Source organism: Periophthalmus magnuspinnatus, chromosome 4 (assembly GCF_009829125.3).
Source record: "Periophthalmus magnuspinnatus isolate fPerMag1 chromosome 4, fPerMag1.2.pri, whole genome shotgun sequence".
Lineage (NCBI taxonomy): Eukaryota > Metazoa > Chordata > Actinopteri > Gobiiformes > Gobiidae > Periophthalmus > Periophthalmus magnuspinnatus.
Window position 1 is genome coordinate 6,482,555 of NC_047129.1, and position 22,400 is coordinate 6,504,954.

The window sequence follows — 22,400 nt, forward strand, 5'->3', positions numbered from 1 at the left end:
ATATCTGCCTGGTCCCAATGTCATCGTAATCGTGCAATTAGATCTGTTTTTTTTTTTTTTTTTGTGACACATGTGAAACGAAGGAGCTCATTGGTCGCTTATGATTGACCAATAAAAACAAAATTCTCTCACCTCAGAGTTTAGTCCTTCGCTCATTGATTCTGCAGAAATCTGGATGTTTTTTCCTTCATATTTTTCCGAAATGACAGACCATGCATGTCCCCTGTTGTGGAAAAATTACAGTTCTAGATGAAAAGTAATCCATTTACGAAGCTCGGTGAGTTTTGCAATACAGGAAAAAAAAGGTTTACTGTTTGTTACAGCAGATACAGACAGGACAGGGCCCTGGCCTGCCCTGGCCACAGACTGGTAGCCTCCCGGCCTCTCCCCCATTTCCCCTCTCCCTCTAAGTCCAAGTCTCAACCAACCAACCACCCCGAGCATCTCAGCTCTGACTATTTTATACCAGAATGACAAAGCTACATACATTTCAAAGCAGAGAGACTTTTGTTTCACACCCATATGATAATGAACTTTTACACTTAGACAGGTAGAACAACAGCGAGTTTCCTGTGGGATGGAGACAGAGCTTCACACATGTTAATGTCTGGTCTGGGTCTGGCAGACTGACACAGATCAAATGCTTTTTAAATACACAACATGAATATACTAAAAATTTCTATCACATCCCCGATTGGCTAATCCACTTGTCAATCTCACCTATTTGAAAATGGAGAGATTCACCACTGACCAGACTCACATCTTCATAAAGTAGTGAAGAAGTGTGTACTTTGGATCCCAGGCAATAAACAGACAATATAGGCTAGATTTTTTGCCAGTAGTGACCCGGTTTTTGTATTGTTTTTGCTAATGTATTTCAATGGACGTTTGGTGCTTAAAGTTTTTAACAGTCAATCCCGACCTCAATAATCACATTTTACATAACTCCAGAAACAACCATTTTGATATGTTGCCCACTACTATTGACCTTATTCCTCCCCGCCCACTTTTTCCATAAATGCGACTAAACCGTGCTTTCTTTGTGGTGGCACTTCCGGTTAAGAGGGAGAATTTGGGAAAAGTTTCGCCGCTAAAATATTATATAAAGTGGTTAGTTTGTGTTGAATGTTCAGTGTTTATGTGCAACAACAAGTCAACACTACACTGATTCTCTGGTTGGCTTTAAAACGGCTCTGTAGGACATATATACATATAACTTATACACCCTGAATAGCCATGGCAACGCTCACAGTAACTTCCAGAATAAGGTGAATACAACACACAACTACACATATCGTACTGGAGCTCGCATACCTGAAGCCCCTCTAAATATCTGCTGCTGCCGCCCCCTGCCTTGTCCGCCCTCAGTGAAAACATGTCCCAGCCTTGCACCTCTCTTTAGTCTCTGCCACTCTCACTTTCTCAGGTCGCCACGGTGACAAAGTGGGCCAGTCGATTCTAATTTCCTCGAGTCGGTAAAAATCACAGGCAAAAGTAACACTGTGTTCAATAAGTCATTAGTCTTATGTCACCAGGAGCTCCAGATCTGAGCGTCTCCTGAGTATGTAAGCATGTGACAGATGCTCCATAAGTAATAATCACTGCTCACTGTCATTTAAGCGCACATAGGGTTGTTAACACATCAGCCATAACATTATGACCACTCAAGTAATATTGGTCTTATAATGTATATTCAATCACAATCTGCAACTGTTATTGAACTGCATGAAATTGTACATTTTATATGTACTTGAATGTATATATTTGTATAAAATATTGCCTTAATCACATTGTACAACTATTCTTCACATTTTACCTGTGTTTTAAATATTATTTCCATTTCACTGTTGAGTTAGTGTGACCATCAGATCCCTTATAGACGACATATTGTGGTTTGTGAGGATATTTACTTTTTTAATATACGTAATTATATATAGATATTATAAAACTGTATAATAATAGATCGGTCCATTGACTTTTTCAAACCTGCAGAACTAAGAGGCTTCTGGGCGAGAGTAGTTTGCAGTTTTCATTCCCTGATCCAAACGTTGGTAGTTCAAATCATCCTCTAACCCACAGGTTGACGGTGCAATTCCAGCCCAACATGAATGCTGTCATTGCGTCCTTGGGAAAGACACTTTACTCACGGGGACAAAGCCTTTACACATCCTAAGACACAGATCACATGCATTTACACAAAACACATGATACAAATATTTTCTTCGCTGCATGAAGTGGTAGCAAGTAACAGCTTTTCATTTTTTTGTTTTTAATTCTTGAATTTATTAAAAAATCCCACACAAATATTGGTCAAAAAATGGAAATATCTGAGCACTAAAAAGTATAGCAGTGATGGATTCTTCAAACATGTATAAATCTATTTAAATACATGACGCTAACGATGAGGGAAAATCATTAGAACATGTTTAACTCCAGCTTCACCTGTTTCCAATTCACTGTTTCTTCAATGGCGCACTTATGATAAACACTGCAGACTGGAACGCTTCTCAAGAGCTGTTGTTTTGGAACTGCTTCGACCACTCGTCTAACCAGCACGATTTGGCTCAGTCGCTCATGTTGTCACAGCATTTATCCAGCTTCTAACATGTCCGTTTGGAGAACATGCACATTTCTGTCTCAAATATTCCACCCACAACCAATCTGTGGTCATGGCTGGTCATAATGGGCCTAATGCTTGTATTTGTCACAGTGACACCCATACCAGCTGGGACAAAAGACAGGACATTTCAGGACAACGGGAACAGATGCCAGGAAGAATACTAACCATGAGGGAGACATTTTTTGGCAGGGACTTTGTGAATATTGGTTCAGAGAGGTCTCATGAGGGAAGTGGAGCATCGGCGGTACAGCGGGTGACACAGCAAGGCAAATGAAGATGAATGCATTTAATGCGAGCACTGGCAGAATACAAGCCAGCAATAAGATCACTATATGACAGCCGTGGTCTCTGTTTTAAAAAAGATGTGAGCCCAATACAGCCTGTGCGAATATTAAAGGCTATTATTAGTCTGTCTATTCTCCAAAGCTCAAAATGCTCTGTTCCACCTTGTGATGTCATGAAGTGGTAGTTTTCAAGTTAACAATGAAGGTGTATGGGGGTTAAATCACAATGGAGCACTTCCTGTATTACCACATGACATCACAAGGTGGAACAGAGTTTGGTTTTGCGTGTTAAACGTGTGAATGGTTGTATAGGCATTTGGCCCAGAACGGCAACCACTTCCATGCTAATCTGCCCTAGGACACCTGTGGCGACGTAAATAGTTTGATGATTTATGAGTGAATGAATACAGTACTTCCGAATACACAGCTAATAGTTTTAATTATCTTTTGGAGAACTATGTGGGTGTAACCTATAGCTCTATGTTATTTGTAATTCACTTTTGTTTTCATTGTACAATCAAATATATAATACTATTACTACTTTGTTTTGTACATTATTGTATCTTATTCACTAGTGTGCATTTCTTTTCACAAATATGTTCTTGCAGTGGGTTAAATCAGAGCCAGTGGATGCCTCCTTTCATAACAACATATTTTCTCTGTCCAGGGCCTCTGGTGCATGATGGAGAGTCTGTCAGCCAATCAAATCTATGCACAAACATGTGATAGTCAACAACAGAGTCCCAGATACAAAAATATATAGCCACAGCGAGTCAAAACAAGACAAATCCCATTCAGATCCATTCATTATTTCTCATATGGTACCCACAGTGCAGCAGACCTCTCTTGGTTGAGCCAATCAGCTAAAGCAGCAGTGAGTGTAGGCCTCTCCTGAGTGACATACGGAGCACATATGGGTCCTCTCTGTCCCGGAATAATGAGACTGTCCTGGTCGTCGGCCCTGCTCTTCTTTTAGTGACTGTACCAAACACACAGCATCCTCATAGGGCCATGTAGAAATAGTGCCACACTTTGTTTGCCTGTAGTGTATGTCCAATGACCTCTGAATATAATTTTGATGGTTGATAACAAGTAGCAATATGCACATTCAAAGTAATATATTTTTTTTTTTTTTTGGGGGGGGGGGGGGGGGGGGGGGGGGAATCAATAAGATCTCTGTAGACAAGTAGGTGGCATACCCTCCACCAGAAAAGTTAAACAGTGTACCTTTAATGGAGGCACTTGGTTATATCGCTCCATGTATGCTTTCCCTGCAGCATCTCACACCCTGCAGTTCTGTGCTGGATTGTCTCAGGGGCCTCTTTGCACAGCCTACACCTTGGGTCTTTGATAGATCTGGGCCTCTATCACTCTGGTGCTCAAGGCCAGCTCCTGTGCAGCCAGGATGAGTGCCTCTGTCCTTCAGTCCAGCTTTCTCAAGCCATTGGTACGATTTCTTCATATCAGCCACTTATGTTCCAGTGGTACATCCCATGCAGAGGTCCTTCCATGATGGTTCCTCCAGCACCTCTTCCTCTGCGCTCCACTGTCCACTGTCTGAGACACACTGAGCACATCATCTGCTGGGGCCTAGTCCTTGATGTACTTATGGATCTTGGATGTTTCGTCCTGGACTGTGGCTCTCACACTCACTAGTCCTCGGCCTCCTTTCTTATGGCTTATGTTCTTATGTCTCATGGTGCTGGATTTGGTATGGAACCCTCCATGCATGGTCAGGAGCTTTCGTATATTAACCTCTGTGGTCTGTATCTCCTCCTTTGGCCATCTTATGATTCCTGCTGGGTATCTGATTACTGGCAGGATGTAGCTGTTTATTGCCTGGGTCTTGTTCTTGCCATTGAGCTGACTCCTGAGGACTTGCCTTACTCGTCGGAGGTATTTGGCCATGGCTGCTTTCCTTGTTTCCTCTTCATGGTTGCCATTTGCTTGTGGGATACCAAGGTACTTGTAGCTGTCCACAGTGTCTGCTATTGTTCCATCTGGGAGTGAGATCCCTTCTGTGTGGACTACCTTCCCTCTCTTTGTCACCATCCGGCGACACTTCTCAAGCCCGAATGAGATTCCAATGTCTGTACTGTAGATCCTGGTGGTGTGGATCAGTGAGTCGATGTCTCGCTCATTCTTAGCATACATCCATGTAGAGGAGGTGACTGATGGTGGCCCCATTGCTGAGTTGGTGTCCATAGCCAGTGTTGTTGATGATTTGGCTGAGGGGGTTCAGACCTATTCAGAACAGCAGGGGACAGTGTGTCTCCTTGGCAGCTGTCAAATGTCATGGTGTCCATTTCATTCTCTTTGAGTCCGTGGCTCATAATGTGAGTGATGCTCATGTAAAACTGACCACATGTATTTGTGTGAATTTGTGTGAATTTGGGGGATTTGAGAGTGATTAAATTGGTCCAGATGAGCGAGACTTACAAGAACGTGAATAGACAGCACTTTAATCCTCTCTGCCTTTTATTAGACAGTCGCTCACACTCAACAAATACCAAAAAAGACAAAATAGTAACGGTAGCTAACCTGGCTAACAAAGTAGGCTTCATTCTCTCTTACAAATCACATCCACCTCATATGACCACTCCAGTCCATAGACAAACTCTGACTGGCCTGTTTGTTTACTTTTGAACACCGCATCATTTGGGTAAGTCCCGTCTCTCACTGAATGAATTAAGCTTCATAAATATTCACTTTACACTGTTTATGGCCCACTGTGAACACTTACCTTTCTCACCTGGAGAAGTCTCAGATCTACGCGGGGCCGAGTTCCACTGAGGCCATCCAAACTTATTAGGGCGTACATGGCGGCCATGTTTGTTTGTGGATATGCAGTTCTGAATCTGAAATCAACCTTAAAACATGCAGAGAACATTATGCAACATTATATTACTGTGCAGCAGGAGGCCAATGTAATGACTATTTTTATGTTCAAATGATGGCCCAACGGTTCCCATGGAGATTGATCTGTCATTTTCATGAGTCGATTTGTATGCAGCAATGGCACCTGTTCAAACAAGTCATTGGTTGGGAGTTACATAATGTTCTAGGCTGGTGCCACTTTGAGAAAAAGGAAAAGTAAATAGGAAAGGGTACCTCTGGTTCCCTTTTTTTATTTGGTACAAATAAAGTTTTATGCAATTGAGTTTTGGCTGAAATTCCTAAGTCTTATATCTTATTCATAGACAATAGGATATTACTCATTGAATCCCTGTGTGTTGGTGTTACAAGCTAAAGTCCTATAATATATTTGAACAAAATGCTTCTTGCCCCAGTACAGATTTACTGTAAAAGCAGCCCTTGAGGTCAAATGCTGCATCTAATTATAAAGCAAACTACACTCTAGTCTCTAAAAGTTGTGAAAAGGGCTTATAAACTCATCGTAATAACTAGAATGCTCTGAATGCATAAGATAAGTAAAGAATAACTTTGGACAACTGCAGACCATTTAAAATGAACTAGTTCTTTTTCCATGTTTTAAGACAGCACAGCACCTTAAGCTGATTTGCATCAACTAATACAAATAGCTTCACTCACTCTTATTGTTTTAAACATGGTCACCTTAGAACACTGTGTTTTTGACCTCCTGGGATGACAAAATATAGCCCGCACCTGACTGTATAGTGATTTAGTGAACACTTCTCAAATGTCAGCGCTCTCTCTCCTCACTCCTGCTGCAGTATTTCTATGTGTATTGATCCCTGTTCACTGTATGTGGCTGCTTCAGAGAGGAGCAGTGAAGAGGGGTCAGGGGGTAGTGGGGAAGGGGGGCGTAATGGGGAGCAGGCCTGTGATGTTCGGTCTCAGGGCTCAGTTCTCTCAGATCTGGACACCTGCAGGGTCACACACATGTACTGAGTGAATGACATCACACCACAATGCCTCTATAGCCTTTATTAGTTCACATAAGCTGTGGTAAGTGTCCTTTATGCCTCTTTTATAGCACTAATCGATCACTGTGATATCCATTTGGGGTTTGACAATCAATGCACCAGAACCATGCAAACTAACAGAAATAGTGTTTGAGTTAAGTGCACAGATGTAGTATCTGGGCTACATAGACCATATGCAAACAATGGTAATGAAATCAGTCCTTAACAGCCCATATTACTGTATTTTCTGATCTATGCTATAATGCCGTTTCCTCAACAAAAACAGACCTGGAGTTGTGTTTTGTTTGACTCTCACAACGTGCACATTTAGTCTGAGTTCTTCTCTCAAACAGAAAACACCTTGTGATATCATGTGGTAATACAGGAAGTACTCCACTGTGTTTTTTCAGCCCTGGAAATGCCAATCTCTACTGAAATAAAGGTAAAATGTAGGTAGGTAAAAGGAGCTGTTAACTTGAAAACTACCACTTCATGACATCACAAGGTGGAACAGAACATTTTGAGCTTTGGAGATGTACACTGACTATGCAGGACTACTCAAACATGTGTGAATGAAACAAACATTTTGCGTAATATAGGGCCTTTAAACGGGCAGTCATAAAGCTTCTAAACATGGTGAACAGCCAATGGCCAAGTAATGTAAATATTAGAGGTGCACTCTAACAGAGCTACTGTGTACTGTATACCTTTCCTCCTTGAAGATGTTACTGCTTTGTCCATGTGCCACAGTGCAGGCAGAGTAGTAACATCTCCATAGAGACGAGCATAGTGTTAGTTACATAGTGCATCTTTAATGGATTTGTCACTGTTATCAGATAAAGGGGGTTGTGTTTATGTTTCAGAAGTTATATTATAAAATTCGCAACGCCTTTCAATATGTGATGGAATTCAAGCCCAGTCGGTCTCAGATTTCAACTGCACAAGGTCCACCAACAGACTGAGGGCTGCTGAGTCCAATTTCTGTCCTTCAAAGGATTCAAATGAGAATATCTGATGTGCAATATATGTCATGTCTTATTCTATAGGGCTATAGCAGTTCTTTTGCATCTTATTCAGAACACAGATGTATGGGAGGCATCCACAGAGCAGTTAGACCATACAGATCACAACCTGAGGCTGACATGAGATATTCAATAGTGGTGAGAAAGAAACGGGGTTAGAGTCAGATGTCTGTGAAAATAGAGTTCATATTAAAATGTGCAGTGAAAGAGGCGGAAGGCTGGAGTCAGAGAGGTCACAAAATCTGATCAACACTGAATTTGAAAAGTATAAGGCCAACCTTGAGCTGTATTATTGTTGCAAAAAAAAAAAAAAAAAGTTTGGTAGGCTGGAAATATGCTTGGATTTCTGGAAATTGTACATAGCATTGCTGTGTAACTGAATAGAGTCATGCCATAGTGCTAACATTTCTTGTGCTTGTGTCAGACAGTGATGCATTTCAAGTCTGTGTGTCTAGAAAACCATAGCAACTAATAGCGTATTTGAGAAATTTAGATTCAATACTTCAGCAGGATCTTACAAAATATGCAGTTTCTAAGGAGAAGCTGACTGTCTCAACATTTCAAAACTGTCCAAATTCTTTATAACTTTCCCCATTTTGATCAACATTACCTTCAAAGTTACAACATGCCACATTATAACCGTGGATCTAATTTCTCCTGCATCCTCGTTCACTCCTCCTCCCCCTCCTCCCCCTCCTCCCCGTCCTCCTGTTCCTCCCCCAGGCCAGTACAGTCCTCTGACGTGGTTTCAGCATCATAGGCAGCTCAGAGGGAGTGAGGAAAATGCACATGTGAACCATCAATGAGAGAATGCACTCATATGAAATCTTTCAGTATTCAAAGCAAAGGCCAACTCAACTAGATCGGTTACGTCAGTGGACTGAATCACTCTTCTTCTGCTTATGGGTCAGGTTTGCTACAGTGACCCATTTAATATAAGACTGATGTGGTAGTTAATGCGTACTCCATGTAATCATTTAAAACATGAAAGTAACTATGCCTGTTAATCGGTCCATCATAATGCTGTGGTGCCAATAACATTCTGTGACCACCAGTCTGTCACATACACTACATTCATAACCAAGTGATGAAATGTATTGCTCAAGGACACAACAACAAGACTGGTTGGAGTTGGTACGGAACTGCCGTCCATCCAGTTCTACAAAACAACAGCTCTACTTGTTGCTCTACAGTAGGGGCACAGTATTTCTTCATATGTTAATCTGAATGATTAGATGGAGGTGATGGAGTGATTGGGAGTAGCACAGCCGCTAGTCTGATGTTAATCCCATTTCCGTGTCCCATAATCCTTTGCTTTTGAGGCTCCACTGCAGCAAACTTCAGCAGACTAATGACCAAAGGCATGAGCAGTGGCACTGGCCTATTTTTAAACTCAAATTGTTACATAATTAAGAGGGGATCGATGGGCTCAATTGGAGGAAAGAGAAAGAACAGTGGCATGGAGTGCACATATAAACACTTGAACGGCCCTCCAGGGAGCTCTAGGCCTGATACACTCTCCTCTGTGGAGACAGTTCAACAGTGCTAATCAGGAGAGACCAATACACGGACCGGTGAGACACTTAATGGATGATACTGGATAAAAACACATTCGAGTAACTGTATTCAACTGAAACTTAGACTAGATCCCAAAAAATAAACAAATAATCTGCATAGTCTCAGGTTGTACACAGATATTTATATGAAATACAAAGCTCAATGTTAATCATCACTGGTTTTCATATGATGTTCTCCTAGTTTGAACTGTGGTTTAATCCGGAATTGGTTCTAACCCTGTACATCTGAACAGGACAGTGAGTTTTAGGGTGAAAGTACCCAAAATCTATCAAAAAATGAAATGTAGTTATAGAGGGTTCGTCATCTGAAACCAAATCTAGTAAGTATTGTTCTGAACAGTAGGTAAGGTTATTTAAGTTATAAGTGTATTTTCCTCATAGCCTTAAGGCTTGAGCAGAGACTGTATAAAGTGGACTGAGTGTGACATCACCCATAACGTTTGGCTCCAGTCAAATGAAGCTCATCAAGGCTTGCAGTTATAGGGGCAAATTTGGAGCCGAGTTCCATATTTGGAACTCTAATCATGAGTATCACAGCAACCAAAGAGTAAATGCGGAGCGAAGCTGTTGAAAGTAATGCCCTTTCCCACACGCACCACTGGTTTAGCAGGGGGCGGGCACTTAGCAACACTGTCAATCAAACCTGTTGCTAAGAGTAGCAGGAATTACTTCGGGGAAAGAAGTCGCCTGATTTGTCTGTTATTAATGTTCATATCTTGATTTACTGACACAATAGCAAAATAAAAATAACAAGATCGTGCAGAGCAGGTTAATATGAACATTTTAAGACCAAAATGACGAGGCTCACTGCTGCAGTTACAGAGAGACGAGTGAAAATGTTTCAATGTAAAGTGAATTGCAGCCAGAGTCGATGGAGCAGAAAGCGCGCCTCTAAGCACTTACCTATTTGGAACTAGCTAGTCTAAAATCCCTCTCAATAAGTGTTATAGAGCTAACCACTCTCCAACTGTGTGCATCAGTATCAATTTATAACATTTTTTTTTTTCACCAACCCCAATAAGAAAATATACTGTCACAGCAATCCTATCGGGCATCTGTCAAATTAATGACACGGAAAAACTTGTGTATTCGGTCACTATGGATATTATGCTAAATTATTCAGATCAAACCAATGAACAGTGCCAGTTTGACAGATGAAGTGTTGACAACATAACAACAGCATTATGTTACAACCCTAGTGGTGAAAAGGTGACACTGACTACACCTACAGTGGCATATGCACATTACTGGTGAATATAGATCGACATTGCTCGGATGTAATCAACGCCGCATGTTGGGTGAAAGCAGTAAAAATGGATTAACACTGCTTGGACCTGTGTAAAATGTCCATTGAGCTAATTCTACGAAAAGCCTTAAAGGTTCAGAATTTATCAGTGGAATGGGACTGAGAGACTCTTTACAGTGTGAGAGGCAGAGAGAGAGGCAGCATATGAGACAGCAGTGACAAACGGTGATGTCATGTAATACAAAATGCAGATCAGGCTCCAGATGGAAAAGACACTGCATAGTTACACTAATATTCAGGTGAAAATCAACATATGGTGCTGTGCTTACTCTTTAGTCAATACTGCAATAATACATAATATCACAGGCGATAGCATCTCCATGGAGACTTGCGCAAAGGCTTTAAAGCTGCATTATGTATATTTTCTGAATGGTAACAGGTTCTCCACCTTCTTGTTTCTATGGAGTTATTTTTGCTTTTCCTTAAATACGGCACTTAACTTGTGTATTTCAGATCTAGGGAGTGATGACATATTTTTGAACAATCAAAACACCAAACATTATATTATTTATCTGACCTCCCACCAGAAAAGCTACTGTAGTTGAAGTTTGTCTGATAATACTTTTAATTTTAATGGCTTGTTGGCTTTAGTTTTATAGTTGACAATACCATATTTAGTCAAGCACATTTTTCAACCATATTTGGTCATTTCCCTACTTTGTGGAACCAAAACACAATCTTAGCCGTACCACCTTCTCTTCACTTCAAATGCCCCTAATGTGTGTGGTTAGTGCTTACCTGGGCATTTCCACAGTGCTGGTGACAGACAGGTCTCTCTCATCCTTATGCAGCTCCAGCGTTGGGCTGTAATGAGCCGCTGACTTTGAGCTGCCTCATTCATAATAAAGAGGCTGGTCCCGCGGCACCGGCAGTTCAATGGAGTGGGGACGACGACGGGCAAACAGTTTAGGCCCTTCCTCTGCTCCCAGCTCCACACAGGCTAATTAAACAGACAGTATTAAGGCAATACGAGATAGTACAGAGGTAAAGACGTAAGGCAAATACACCAAAATAAACACTTCAGCTGTAGTACATCTTTCCTAATTTTCACAGGTTTTAATTTTAATTAACTGGGAGTCTGGGTTCCCCCATTAACCCCACTGAAGTAGTCCTGACCAAGCCTAGCCCAAGACCTGGGGATCGGTTCCCAGGTGCTCAAGTTCTACATATTATACATCTGGGATTACTCATTGAAAACAATTAACTGGATACTTTAGGGAAAATGTAAAACAGAGAAGCAAGTTGGCAAATCAAACTTTTGCCAAATTTAGTTGAGTTGAGAAAAAAACTGTGACATCTCAGGTCTTTTTAAATTGTTTTTTAGTCAAGACAGTTTAATCGTGTCAATAAAACAAGATGGATTGTCATGGGAGGACAGGACACAAACGCCAACTTCAGTAAAATCAGTTGAAAAAATTACAGTTTTTTGTTTACAACTGTCTTCATCCCTCAGTCAAATCCAGTATCCAAACCTCAGACAAAAACAACGCACTGCAGACTTACGGGACACATTAATTAAACAAAAATCCTCTCAGTCTAACAGAGCAATAATTGACAATGCCCTTTAAAGTGTTAAATATGCACACTGCCCCCAAAAGTGATCAATGCTGTGCTATTGTTATAACAGAACAGAACCTACTGGGGACAGGACTTGTTTATCATCATTAGCCTAATACCATCTCTCCAAATGGAATTACCTCTACAAATGTTTGAGTGTATTTGTTTTATTGTGCCGGTTTGTTGATGATGGATGGATTCGTGGCAGGTCAGGGCAGACTTTGAGCGATGTGTCTCTTTAGTTGAGCGGCCGCCATGACAGTTGGACCAGGGGAAATGCACGTGGAAAGACGGAAAGGTCCCCCAAACACATTCATCACAACACACTGACACTACCATTAGTTCTGAGCTCCTTTTGGGATTTTGAGTTACGTAACCCTGACAAGATTCAAATCAAGATTTTAGTACAAAGGTTGGGAAATAGAGAAGAAGATGGTGGAGATTGCAAAGAGCGTTGGGAGATAAGGGTTTAAATTACACTGCCTGGCCAAAAAAATAAAGTCACCACCTGGTTTTAACTGAGCAAATAGGTACGAGCTTCCTCCAGTTGGTCAGGTCTAGGTTCAGCAACAGTCTGTGCTCAAAGAATGAGGTCAGCTGACACCTGAATATAATGAATGAACAAGTTATTCCACCAATGGATTTTTTCTTCCCTGATGGCACGGGCATGTTCCAAGATGACAATGAAATGACAGCGAAAGAGTGGTTCAGGGAGCATGAGAGGTCATTTTCCACACATGGATTGTCCACCACAGAGTCCAGACCTTAACCCCATTGAGAATCTTTGGGATGTGCTGAAGAAGGCTTTGTGCAGCGTCAGACTCTAACATCATCAATACAACATCTTGGTGAACAATTAATGCAACACTGGATGGAAATAAACCTTGTGAAATTGAAGAAGCGAAATCGAAACAATGCCACAGCAATTATTAGAGTGTGTGACCTTATTTTTTGGTGCTGACTTTTTTTTTGGGCAGGCAGTGTATTTACGATCTTTTTGGTTCTCTCTGTGACACAATATACAAGGCCATTTGAGCTGTTTATTTGACAATGAATATATGTTTTGCAAGTTGAGTATAGCGCTTTGTATGTTGATTTCTTCTGCAGAAATAGGTTTCTCTCTTTGATTTATGTTTTTTTTTTTTTTTTTTTTTTTTTTTTAAGTCTCTGATTGCTTAATCCGTCTGTCAATCATGTCCATCAGAAATAGAGACAGGATATGGTTTCAGAATATAACAAACCAAAACATGCATAGTGTTTGGTTGCAGCCAAATAAAGCTCACAAGGCTGGAAGTTACAGCAGCTAATCTGCAACCAGAGACCATATTTGGAAATCTTAGAAACCAAAGAGCCAATCAAGAGTAAGGCTGTTGAAGGGCCAAGCCCCTCCCACTTGCACCACTGGTTTGGCAGGGGGCGGACACTTAGCTGTCCATCAACCTGTTGAAAATGGTAGCAGGAGTGGCCACCGGGAAAGCATCCACCGTATTGGTCTGTTATTAATGTACATATCTTTATTTAGTACTTTATTGATGATTTCTGGAAATCCCATACTGCATCCATGTACATGTTCCAGTATCTTGTCAATAAGTCTAAGAAATGAATTCACTACTTTCTCAGATAAACAGGAAGGCTAACCACTCTGCCATAATGGACTCAATCTTAACATTATAAAATCCTGTCCTGTCAATCAAGACCTTCCCTTTTGTGTTCCCTCCCACCTGATATGACTAAGTCCCTCTCGGCCCTGAACCAGTGCAGTTCCATAATCAAGCACCGTGAGTTTGTTCAGCCCAGAGTGAAGTGTGTTCCATTAACACTAGTTGAAATGCTCGCCCTCACAGCCCCACTGCTGCTCTTATTTTTATGTCAGAGGCTGCCAATTCAGTCTGAGAGCGCACTTTCAAATGGTTCAGCGCCCGGGAACATAGGAATGAGCAATAGATGATTCAGAGGAGAAAAAACATCTTTCTTTAGTCTGATGTTCTATTTTCATGAATATGTTAAGTTATAGATAAAGAGGCTGCACAACGTATAAGATATAAACTATTTGAATTAGCTGTGATTTCATGAAAATATGCTAATACCTGTAGTTTACTGTAATGCAACTATGGGTAAAATGATCAAATTAAATATTTGTGTTGTTTCATTTGTTTGTTTTTTTTTGACAAATTTCCATAGATGCCAAACATTTAGTATCAAGAATATTCTCTTTGTTTGGATCCACTTCTTCAATACTTTACAAAGATGTGAATCTGGTCACCGGTGAATCAACCCTTTTTCAAATGGGCGTGATTGAAATGGATTAGCTACTCAGGGACACGCATGGTCTGCTGCATCGGAAAAAAAGAAAAGAAAAAATATCACAGGAGGCTGAAAAACATCTGGATTTCTGCAGAATCAATGAGCCAAACACTAAAGTCTGTTAATCTGAGGTGAGAGAAATTGAATTTTATTTGTAAATCATAGGTGACCAATGAGCTCCTTCGTTTCACATGTGTCAATGAAAAAAACTGATCAATATGTATAAAAGATACAGAGAGATATCATTCTGGATTTGCCAGGCAACCTATTTATACTAGGGCAAAATTAATGTTTGCCTTGTTGAGGATATCATCGCCTTTAAGGTGCAATACCTACACCAAATGGGTGGAAACAGTGCACTCAGTAAGAGAAGGTCCATCTGTTCAAGACAAGGTACAACTTTACACAGACGTATCATCCTAAACTTGTCAAAATGATAATATTACCATATCTTTTACACACATAAATTAAAGTAAAACATGAACCTCACATGAATCTATTATTCATTCAAATGGCAAGTGCTAAATCCTCTCCTAAACGACTTTAATAGCCTCATTAAAACTTACTAAATGGTCTAATCACTGGTGCTAATGGCTGCAGCTCATTAGAGAGGGGCAGGGGCAGATCCGGAGCAGATAAATAATGTAGAAGACCCTCTCTGCCCTCTTGTTTGTCCTGTTGTCCTGTCCTCTGACCTCTTTTCTGACCTGTCCTGTGCGTAGAACATGCTCCGGATACAGCCGCTCATCAGGGACGTGTTGAAGAAATCCACTCTGAATTTAGAACAAGCCCTGAAACTAAAACAACACCAGAGTGCTGTTGTGTGCCCTGCATCAGGATGAATTCTTTCTGATAGGATGTTATTGTTTTGTTCTTTAGCTAACTTGAATCTGGTAAATATCTGATAAATGTTTGTACAGGAAATTTGACCTCCAGTTGCATAACTCAAAGGGGACGGTGTATTCACTCTTGTCATTATTTGGTCGTGAATTGAGCACATTTTAGTTCTGATGTGGACTTGGGTTGGTCTCGTTTTCGTCATTGTTTAGTTCGGGTCTAGTCCAGGTTTAGTTCTGGGTTTAGTCCAAGTTTTGATGTGATGAAAGTGAACATACCTCAAGAGTCTGTGTAAAAATGTCTAACCAAGGTCGTTGTTATGCCAAATGAATATGTACCACATGAAAGATAGTGGTTTCTTCAGGTCCTATACTTCTGCATAAATAAAACTGAAATAATCATGACACTTTTTCTTCTTGCTGGCTCCATGCTGTGGCCATATATTTTCTCAGTCAATAAAAGCTTAAAGAAAACAGCACTTTGGCTTTCAAAAAATGAATTTTCTCACCTGCATGTAGGACAAAGAGTGCACCTTTGCAGAAGGCATTTTAAATAAATACATACTATCTTAGGCCTGTGGGTGTCCAAAAATACCCATAGTAAATTATTGCTGTGCGTCGTCCGCTTCCACCTTCCCTAAATCACAAAGTATTCATCACTTGAGGCCACCTACACCAGTACTTGCCCTTTTAGTCCAGTACATTTTATGGGCCTTATCTTATGCATTATTCTTTCTCTTAAAGTTCTAAACAAACCTTGTGCTACTTTTCAGATAAAGTTTTGCTCTAGACGCTGTATGAATAATTCTTGTATTCAAATTTCTGTCTGGCGTTTATCTTTGGGATGATTCACTAAGGGTTATTCTTCCCAAGTTAGCGGTTTTATCTCTGTCTCTCTTGCACCCTAAACGTTCTTCTTTCTAATCTTCCTCATCTGTGTTGTTATCCTCCTTCCAGCCAAACGGTTGAGTCACATGCTGCTCTGGTCACGTGTCCCATTTGAAGATGCTCCTCCTCCTCCTCGCTCTCCTCTTCCTCTCTGCTCCTCTTCCTCCAGGGGACAGGCCCGTTTGAAGTATGGATTGAAGTAGCCTTGTCCCTCAAGTGCCATTATGTAACTGAGACGCTAAAATCCACAAAGTCCCCCATGAGGATGGGACGGGGGCTCTGGCTGAAGGAGGATTATATAGGAGGAGAGGAGAAGTTTTAATGAGAACACACACATTAAGCACTAAGTTACTTCATAGTATTCATATACACAGTTTAATAACAATATAACAACAGTATATATTGTTATTTGTTGACCAGATTAGTCCATCATTCTTGGCCAGAACAAAAGCGTCTTGTATTTATTTTATAAGGCAGATATAAAACTGCCCCGAGTCACTTTATGTTTTGATCTATGGTTTAATGAGGTCAACTCTGGACCAAATAATAGAAACTTGTCGAACATCTCTGAGGAAGTCAAGCCAGTCCAACAACTGAGAATCAGTGTCATGCATCAAACTGCAGGAGTTCTGGAAATAGGCCAGTGAGAGATGCTATCTGCTGTCTCTGTGTTTCTTTGTCCTATCAGCACATCACACAACCGCTTCATGTGTTGTACAGAGACTTACGGAATGAAAAAGCTCAATTTTCCAAGAGGATTTGGGTTAGAGTCCTCACAGGGACGAAACGTTGTATTTATCAGCTGCTCTGCAAAATACAACACACAGAATAAATGATCTGACTGTGGAATGTTTATTGTTTTTGAAATAAACAGTTGTTTGGTGGTTTCGAAGTTTGCTGGAACTGTTTGAGTCTCATTCTCTTTGCACAAGATGGACTATGGCAAAGTCTGAGTAATTAAGTCACCAATCAAGACTATTGCAGGATTTCTCTTATTTGGTTTGCTCTAAAATGGTTTGTCGACAGACTGTGAAGTTCAATTAGATGGACTTGTTTCACTTAGTAAGAGATGGAAGTTTGGGGTTTGGGGCCATTGGTCTCCACTGGATTTAAAGGAGTTGGAAGTTAAAAAGAAATCTTGCTTTCTACCCTGCTATCTACTAACTGTGATACTACAAAAGCTACATACACCAACACCAAAGTGGCCTAAAATAACATATGGAAAAGCCCTTCTTTAAAGAAGTGTCGTAATGGCAGGTGCAGGTGCGGACCAAGGAGTGCAGACTCGGGGCAAGTTCACAGTGTTTATTCACAATTTGTGCAGAAATACAAGTCAATAGTTCATAAGTCACAAACGGGGAGCAGGGAGCGGGAGGCAGACCAGGCGGGCGTCGTGCAGAGCGGGGACGGGAAGCCAGGACCAGAGCGAAGACAGCAGCGGAACGAGACCAGGGCGAGCCGAGCGGGAGTAATCCAGAGAGCGGGACCCAGGGCGGAAGTCGAGGAGCAAGCCGGAGACCAAGACAGGACAGGAGGCGAAGACAAAGGGTGGACTGTACCTGAGCTGGGGTGCGGAGGCAGGAGCAGGAACGAGCGGAAGAGCAGGAACCTGGAGAGTAGCAAAAATCCAATGAGCATCGAAAAGGTCAAAATGACAAAATGCAAAAACGAAGCGTAGAAGAGTAGTCACGTTGACACGCGGATGATCTGGCCCCGAGTGTCTGAAACTCATCCATCTTAATCCCCGCAGCAGGTGGAGGTGCGCGTGGGAGGAGTCAGGAACTCTGCCCAGCTCCAGGCAGACAGGTAGGGGAGGGGGAAAGAACACAGGAGGACAGGAAATGCAGGCATCATGACAAGAGGGGGTGAAAGCATGATTTATATCTGATATAATCTAATCTCTTGGCTATTAAAGTTGTGTTAAATACTGTGTATCACAGATGTTGAGATGTTGTTTCATGATACACATACTTATTCAAAGATGTCTTCACTGCAGCTAGCTCCTTCAGTTACAAGCTGCAGCTCTATATATACACGAGGCCCCTGTAACCAATCTGTTCAGTGACTTGAAGCAATCTTTTTGTGACATAGTCTGCATTCCTGTGAACAATTAAAGGTATATCAATATGAGTCCATGTCGGTCCAGCATCCTATAAATAGTACCTTTCCATATGTATGTGTGTGTGTGTGTATATATATATATATAAATAAATAAATAAATAAATAAATAAATATATATATATATATATATATATATATATATATATATATATATATATATATATATATATATATATATATATATATATATATATATATATATATATATATATATATATATTTATTTATTTATATATATATATATATATATATATACAGCTCCTTTGTCAACAAGGCATGTTTAATTTAGTGATCTCTCCTGGGCCCTATTTGAACCCTCCTTGTGGTTAGCTGTAAGATTCTGTCCACAGCAAAACTATATACAACAACTTGATAAACCTGATATGATGTGCAGTAGATTCATTAGTGGGACACTGTGTTGTGATAGTGCTCTGAAGGGGGAGTGCAGAGAGCAAAGGTAGGGGAGACTCAAAGCATGTTTGCAGTTTAATAGTTGGTTTATCATTATCAGATTGTTATGATCAGCAGCAGTACATTCTAAAGGTGAAGTGTGATTCTCAGAATTCATCTAATGTATTCTGTAATCACACTGAACATGTTATGTAAATAATGCATTAAAACACTGAGATTTGCCCTCGTGCTGCTAATTAAGATAACTGAAGTGAGACACATTCCTGACCACATACCAGGAAGTAGAAAACATGTCAAGGCCTCAGACAGAGGACAGACACTCCTACAGTCCTGCCTCTCCGCTGGTAGAGATGTCACAGTGACAAAGTTTTATGAGATACCATGAGAAAATACAATATCAACTGGTAACCTTCACAAATGAGACCATCTTCACAATATGAAAGTCCCTCTCTATCTCCCGTTTTGCATTCATGCCCATTCTCTGAGACTTTGAGGGTTTCAGGATGTCATGCAGCGCTGAGTTCACGCGGTGCGGCTTTGACACGCAGGACTGCCCTCTGTGATGTACGAGCTGCTTCAAAGGTGTCAGAGACGGACACTGTGCGCTGGACACTCTCAATATGTGACCTTTGTCCCGGGCCGGACCCTTGAACCACAGAGCTTGTTTTCGGTGTATTTCTCAACATTCTTACCATTCTGTTGGACTGGTATTTTATCATCTTGGGAGAATTCATACACCTATGTCCTCTTTCCTTTTTTTCATGATAAATTGGTACAGATTTAAAGGTCTATGAAACTTTTCGGTCACCACCTGCTTGTTTCCATGGAGATGTTATAGATTTGTCTGGTAGATTGCGCAGTATAGCATTAAACTAATCAATCTCCATGACGTGTTAGGAATAAACACACCTGTTCTGAAATAAATGCTATAAAAGATACGTTTAATGCCATTACAGAACATTCCAGGCAAAGAATTGACATCTCCATGGAGACAAGCAGGTGTTGAACTCCCCAGCAGAAAAGTTGCATAGTGCACCTTTACAAATAAAACACAATTATGCTTGATTGAGTGTGGGTTTAGAATGTTATAATTTTTATCAAATCTGGAAAGCCCCCACAGCAAAATGCCTTTAGGTTGTATTTTGTTTGCCATTCCCAAAGCAAATTGCTCTTTTGCTTCCTTCTAGTTAGAAAACGATTAGTATTTACTCCCATTTATCCAGGCTTGGTGTTTTGTTGGTGTTTTTCTTGTTTTTCTCACATATGATCATACTCTTTATACTTTCAACATGTCTTCCCTTTGAAAGACCTGGCCCCACTGTTCTTATAATTAACTCCTGTGGCTCTCTGCCGGACCTTTCATAACAACAAATGGGGTAGTTTGTCTTCCAATTTATGAGCCGGATGTTGTCTGAGAGGTTTTTGTTAGATAAAATAAAAACAGAGTGCTCCCCTGCAAACTAGGATCCATATAGAGCAAATATCTCATGATTTAGACCTGCGCTGATGCTCGGGGAAGTTGGAGGGAGCAGTAAAAGCGGTTCCAGTCCAGACAATAAAACTATAAATTATGTCTCCCGTGTGACTGTGACTTTCTTTGAGAAGCCAGAATCAAAGGGAGAGTCCATTTATAGGCCTTTAGAGGAGCCCGGCGTCTGAAGATATCAGAGATTACCTGCTGTACTCCTTTCATTACAACAGCGGGCTCTATTTTAGACGTGATGGGCATCTTAAAATAGACGCTTCTTTGACACTTTGACACATCTTTTTGTTTGAAATTATGTGAAGCTTTTTAAACAATGCATTTCCAGAATATTATACACATTATGGGGGATTTTGTATTTGCTCCATGCTACAAACTGCATCAGCTGCTGTTCAATACTAAAATGACCTCACCTGCTCGTCTCCACAGAGATTTTATTACTTTGTTTTATCTGGAATGTTTCCTTATACGGCATTAAATGATTCTAGACAAGTAGGTGCTCCCACTAGGCCGAATTACTGATCAGATCTGTGGAGAGGCAAACCCGCACCCAGTAAGACTACAAACATACGTGTCCGTTTTGGAGAAATAATAACACCTGTAATTATTTAATAATAATAATAATAATACATTTTATTTATAGGGCGCCTTTCTGGGCACTCAAGGTCACCTTACATACAATATATACATATATAGACAGTTAAAATCAACATTTAAGAAAATACAGTTAAAACATTCAGATAAAAAACATTGAAAAAGGACAGGGCAGGTGTGGATTATAAAGAATATGCCAGTCTGAACAAGTGGGTTTTGAGGTTGGATTTGAAGTGTGAGAGTGTGTCAGTGTTGCGGAGGTCAGGGGGAAGAGAGTTCCAGAGCTGGGGAGCAGAGCGGCTGAAGGCCCTGCTCCCCACGGTGACAAGCCGGGCTGAGGGAACAGAGAGATGGAGAGAGGAAGATTTAGATCCAGTAGGCATGTTTAATGCCGTGCTGTGTAACATTCCAGCCAAAGTAATACCTTCTCCTTTAATATAATAACAAGCTTGGCCTTTCGTATATTGTTTTGTATTCTTCACAATAATTCATAAAATAATAAAATCCAATTTGAATCGTGTCATATCAATATATGACGTGACACCACCGTAGCTTTATTCTCCTCCTGTCTTCTGATATAAAAGACCGGACCATTTTTAGTCAAATGAGACTCTCCCTCCCAAAGTAATGTGTTTAATAAAGTCCTCATCAGTGTCCATTATGATCGAATGACCTAACCTATTCAAACCGTCCATCATTCTGTCTCCCCGAGCCTATGGGACCTGCTGCTGTGACGTCCACACAGTCTTATGTAACCACCGCTCCCATGTACGTATACTGGATACTGCAGAGTGTATGTACTTCAGATAGGCGGGACTATGAGGGGGGACGTCAGGTCGGATCCCAGGGCAGACGTGGAGATTCAGAGATCACTTTATAGATTAAAGTCGCAATGTCCTCATAAGGATGGACAAGGACAGGACACATACTGTATTATGAAGGGCCACAGTGAGATTCTGCAGGGCTCTGGCATAGAAATGTATTTATGATAATTTATGATATGATAATTGCTACTTCATTAGTTAAAAGTGAGAGGTCCTGAATTAAGTAGGTAGAAGCTGCCCAGTAATATATTTGCATAAGCATAAAACTGTTTTGTACATAAATAGCACTTTCTCAACATCAGCTCAAAAAATGTCCTATTTTTTTATATTTTTGGTCTTCATCCATCCATCCATTTTCTTCCGCTTATCCGGGGCCGGGTCGCGGGGGCAGCAGTCTCAGCAGGGACTCCCAAACCTCCCTCACCCCAGACACGTCCTCCAGCTCCTCCGATGGGACCCCAAGGCATTCCCAGGCCAGCCGAGATTTCTGGTCTCTACTAGAAATGTAAAAATGCAATAACTTGGCGATTCTTAACAAGTCTTCTGATTGTAAGATGACAAAAATAAAGTTTTCATAAAGTTTACAAAATACAGTGTAGCATTCTGCACACTAAAATGGCACCATAACCAAATAAGTACATATTACTTTTTTTTTTTAATTTCAGCATTGCAAAAACAGCCAACAT